Here is a 5,889-nt window from a genome sequence, read left to right on the forward strand (position 1 = left end):
CGGAAACTTGGGTCATCCTAAAGTATATAACATATGGTTCAGAATTGACCACGATACTGACCATATCGTCTCGATAAAGAAGCAAAAAAGCGCAATAATAACGGAGTAAAATCAATAAATTAAATATTTTTTTTTATACAACTCAGAATGGCAAACAAGCTGACGGCCCACCTGATGGAAAGTGATAACCGTCGCCTATAGACATGAGCAGTGCCATGGACATAATAGAGTATACTGTTTCGTCCATGATACCCCCCATGCGTTGCCATATTTGTTCTAATTTACCGATTTGAGTATGACAGCAATTTAGTACTATGTCCAAACACATAATACTTAACGCCTGATGGAACTGAAATATATTTTTTAGTTCTATCAGGCGCTTTTTTCCTTTGACGACTGTATACATATATAGATAACAATACCATGGCATGGTGTTATTCCTAATATTAATATTGTGTAATAATAGTTTATTATTTTAATCTACATAAGACTAACAGACAGATACCAACAATAATTTACCAGTGGGAGACTTTGTACAAAAGTCGATTGCTTGGGCACCTCTGTCGCATTCGTGTTTCAACCGCGAAGCAGTTGTGTTCGCATGGCTGTGTTTCGGTTCGAAGGGTGGGATATGGCGTGAATTTACTGGGTACAGAGGAATAACACCTGAGTCCTCAGGAAAGGCATCGCATGGAGAGTATCATGGGCGAAACAGTATACTCTGTTATGTCCATGGTACTGCTCATGTCTATAGGCGACGGTTGCCAATTTCCATCAGGTGGGCCGTCAGCTTGTTTGCCATTCTAAGTTGCATAAAAAAATAAGTATTTTACAAATACAAAAAAAAACTGTTTTATTTGATAAGTGGTAAAAAGGACGGTACAGGGGGGAGAAGGGATTGTTAGATAGTAATAGGGATTAGCAGCCCCATTGCTAGCAATATACCCTGTCAGGTCTGCCTCCTCGTGGTTCCCCCTGGAAACCATCGTGATTTATTTATTGTTATATTCGTCACAATGGGCTAACTGACCTTCTTCATCCTCACCTATCATCTTTCACTGGTGCCCCGCTAGTGTATGTAGTGCCGTTAGTGCAGGCGGGGTTACCATACCATTATAATGTAATGGTAACCCATCAATCAATGGATAATAATAATTATCCATTAAATGAAAGGATGGTACATAATATTTAAACATTGTTCACACTTTTCACCAGAATCATCATAACGCTGTTCATCTCTATAGGCAATTGTTATGCTTTCTATCCGGTGGATCGCCTGCCAGTTAGCTATGCTGAGTTGCATAAAAATTTGTTTGTTTTTTGTGACTTCGTTACTAACAACTACTTGTTATATTTATTTATTTACTCTTTATTGAACTACTTAAAGAATAATACAAAAATCATATATGGTATACTCCACATATGAAGTACAAGAGGGGATCTTATAGTTAAAGCAATCTCTTCCAGACAACCTTTATATATTTGTATAATTATATATATTTTTTTTTGTTGTAGTTAATTTTGAACTTTCGCGTTTTCGCTTAACACATACTTCGCCGTGTGGTCCCGGCATAAAATAAGCCACCTCTTCCTTTCGCGTGGGTGTCGTAAGAGGCGACTAAGGGAGGGCGAGGGTTGGGCAGCAGCGTAAAACTTATAACATCTCTAAAAGCCTAACTGCGGTTGCCAACCCGCCTGCTAAGTGTGGCAACTACTGGTAAAAATCCCCTTATGGGGAAGGCTTATGTCCAGCAGTGGACAGTTAATGGCTGAAATAATAATAATAATACACATACTTTAACTACACTATTAGGACTTAACGTGATGAAATAATTTTTTTTGCAGGTGATTAGTGCCTACATACCTGCTTCCTTTTTATACAACTTAGAATGGCAAACAAGCTGACGGCCCACCTGATGGAAAGTGGTAACCGTCGCCTATAGACATGAGCAGTAGCATGGACATAACAGAGTATACTGTTTCGCCTATGATACCCTCCATGCGTTGCCATTCCTGAGGACTCGGGTATTATTCCTCTCTACTCTGTAAATGCACTACCATATCGCACCCGTCAAACCGAAACACAGCCATGCAAACACAACTGCTTCACGGTAGAAACACACATGGGAGAGAGTTGCCCAAGCAAACGATTTTTGTACAAAGTCTCCCTCTGTTAGTTCCTACATACCTGCTTTTTTATATATAAAAATATAGTGTAGTTAAAACTACTCGTTAAATGGCAAAAATAGCTATGGGTAGGTACGTATTCAAATCTTATTGCTTTGTTATAAAAATGATCTTGATAAATTTGGAGGTTACATGACGCGTAAATCACGTTCGCCTTGACTGATAATGTCATTTAACACCTGTCTATTACCTAACAGTATTTAAGATTAACTCATGTTTAGTTAATTAATAATTTAAGATTTATCTACGCAAAAAAAAAAACAGCAACTTCTATAGTGACGCATTTAGTATGCCACTAATATTGGAAGTAAATTAAACTTTTGTGTTTTTTTTATGTAAATATCTAAATTAAATAAAAAAAAACGTGTGTGTGTGTGTGTGTGCGTGTGTGTGTTAGAGTGGTAAAGAGGTTAACGGCCCACCTTTTTTCCCACAGGCATAGAATGTAATAATAATAGGCAAAGAATATAAATTTACCAAAATAAAAAGGAGTCTATAATATTCAGGGATACCAGAGGGAGACTTTGTATAAAAGTCGTTTGCTTGGGTACCTCTGTCCTATTCGTGTTTCAACCATAAAGCAGTTGTGTTTGCATGACTGTGTTTCGGTTTGAAGGGTGGGATATAGCGTGAATTTACAGGGTACAGAGGAATAACACCTGAGTCCTCAGGAATGGCAACGCATAGAGGGGGGGGGGGGGGGGGGGTATCATGGGCGAAACAGTATACTCTGTTATGTCCATGGTACTGCTCATGTCTATAGGCGACGGTTACCACTTTCCATCAGGTGGGCCGTCAGTTTGTTTGCCATTCTAAGTTGTATAAAAAAAAAAACCTAAGAGACATTGTTTCGCTTATTCTGTAGTAATGATTACCATATACGAATAGATTAGGATTAATTCTAAAATAATGTATTTTACCATTCTCCTTTGAACAATACAGCGGCAAGTGGTGTGGTACACTAATTTTTCGCAATTACGTCGCGCAATCACGCGTTGCACTGCCTCAAATGAGCACTTAGTTTAGGGCTGCTACGTATCTACTCTAATTAGCATTTAAATATATATGTATTCATTATTTTCACAGTGTGATCATTTATATAGGAAGTAATAAGAGAGTACTAAAATTATTTCATGCACCTTATTGTAATAACAACGTAACTTTTAATGATCCTCCCTTCCGCATGTGCAGACTGTACAATGATTGTAATGAATTGGACATTTTTGCTTATAGTTTAAATTCTTTTCTTAAAATGGCAAAAAGTGGCTGAATTTAATATATAATTGTTCTCATTTTCAATTGTTATTGTATATAATATTGAAACTAGTATAAGCCAACGCTGTGCGTAGCAACTAACGGTGTACAATTTTAAAACAATTACTTACATAGTTATAAAGCTTATTATAGTCAATGTATTGTGAATTGTATTACTGTTGCTGTGCCTAAATGAATAAATAAATAAATATAATAAGTTTAATATATATTTATTTATTTATTTATTACATCCACTGGACGAGCCTTACAGTCTTCCGATACGCTCACCCAGGAAGGCATGAGTACAATAATATATAAAAAGGAATATTACACGAATATAATATAAAAAGATTTAACTGAAACAAAAAACGTGTGAACACAAATACTCTGTGGTCACCCGACGAGACTCCAGCAAGTTGGAGGCAAATACATGCAATTGCGGATACTGGCTCAAAATATCATTGAGTAGTTTCAATGCAAGAGATAGGGGAGCCTGCTCAGCGAACTCTGTTCTTCGTAATGGAACATCGAATAAGTGCTATCGACGTGCTCGCACGTAGTTACTGGGCGCTCCTATTGATATTGTTGGTTACATTTTATTCTATTATATATTGTTATTGTAATCTTTTGGAGGAAACAATGAAGAGTACCTAACTATTTATCACGTTTGTAATTGCATATTCTCTGGACGAAATATTTATCCTGGCCGGTACTCAATTTCATTTTTTTGTTTATACAGAAATCGATCCAGTAAATGGAGCTTACCATTTCGTTCATCATAAATCTTAGCATAAAAGTTCAAAGGAACGATACATTTTACCATATACAAAAGTCGATTGCTTGGGTACCTCTGTCCTATTCGTGTTTCTACCGTGAAGCAGTAGTGTTTGCATGGCTGTGTTTCGGTTTGAAGGGTGGGATATGGCAGTGAATTTACAGGATACAGAGGAATAACATTTGAGTCCTCAGGAATGGCAACGCATGGGGGGTATCATGGGCGTAACAGTATACTCTGTTATGTCCATGGTACTGCTCATATCTATAGGCGACGATTACCACTTTCCATCAGGTGGGCCGTCAGCTTGTTTGCCATTCAAAATTGCATAAAAAATTAATACATTTGTAAGTGTATTAGAAAATAAATGTGCAAAATAACTGTAGAATCTTAAAAAATATTAGCTTTTGCTTACTTTAGTCCGTATGTACAATACAGGATACATAGTAACGTTAACGTATGAAATATAACCATTTACTGGTATCACAGAACATTCTAGGAAATCCAGCGCATTATTCATGTCTATGGTAAGTGTGGTAAGTAACAATTACTTTTATGTTCATGGTACTGCTCATGTCTATAGATGACGATTACCACTTTCCATCAGGTGGGCCGTCAGCTTGTTCGCCATTCTAAGAATTTTTCTGTCATATCCATTCTATAATATATAATGAAAATCCAAGAATAATTCTTCCTTCTCTTGAATCCAAAAATAGGTCCTACTCTTAAATCCCCATATGAACCCAATTATAATTGATGCGATGTTTTTTTTTAATGGACGATAACAGAATGGTATCCTTGGCTGCACTGACGGTATACACTAGCAGGGCACCACTGAGAGATGAGGATGAAACAGGTCAGTTAACCCATAAAGAATTAATCAAGATTTGGTATCCAAGAACAACCATGTGGAGGACAACCTAATATGATGGATGAATAAATTGCTAGCAACGGGTCTATTAGATCCCAATACTAACAATCTCATTCCCCCCCTTCATATGATATTGTCACGTCGTAACTGAGTTGCTATCTTTTCTCTGCTAATCACTTTCGTATCAGTAACGGTAAAATTTACTTAACATAAAAGTCTGTAATCTTCTTTGATAATTCCTCAACATTCAAAATCGGGATGCTAAGAAATTCAAAAATACATATTGAAGTTTCTTCAAAGTCGGCAACGTGCACGTAACACCGCTGTTGCAAGCATTCGTAGACTACCGTTGTTTACCATCAGATGGTACGTATGATTTTGCTTTAATTGGTTCAATGCTTCTTCCAACTAACGATCAAACAAGGATAACACATTGTCAGCTAAAATACGAATGAAACATGGATTTCTATGCAGACGACCTTTGTAAAAAAAACTTTTAAATTATATATACTTTCACCGTGTGGTCCCGGCATAGAATGGACCACCGCTTCCTTAACCGTTATGTCGTAAGAGGAACTTATTGGTGAAATGACAAGCAGAAACGTCCCTCTTAAAACATCGCCAAAGGCTACAATCAATTGCCAACTCGCCTGCCAAGCATGGCAATAACTGGCAAAACCCCCTTATATAGGCCTATATTCATCATTAAATGGCTAATATTATGATATATTTTTGCATAAATAATAACGTATCGAGAGCACAGCCCTGTTCGATGACGTCACGGAGGCCGTTTTCGAATGCA

Source organism: Galleria mellonella, unplaced genomic scaffold, assembly GCF_026898425.1.
Source record: "Galleria mellonella isolate WM207_F2 unplaced genomic scaffold, CSIRO_AGI_GalMel_v1 utg312, whole genome shotgun sequence".
NCBI classification, from domain to species: domain Eukaryota; kingdom Metazoa; phylum Arthropoda; class Insecta; order Lepidoptera; family Pyralidae; genus Galleria; species Galleria mellonella.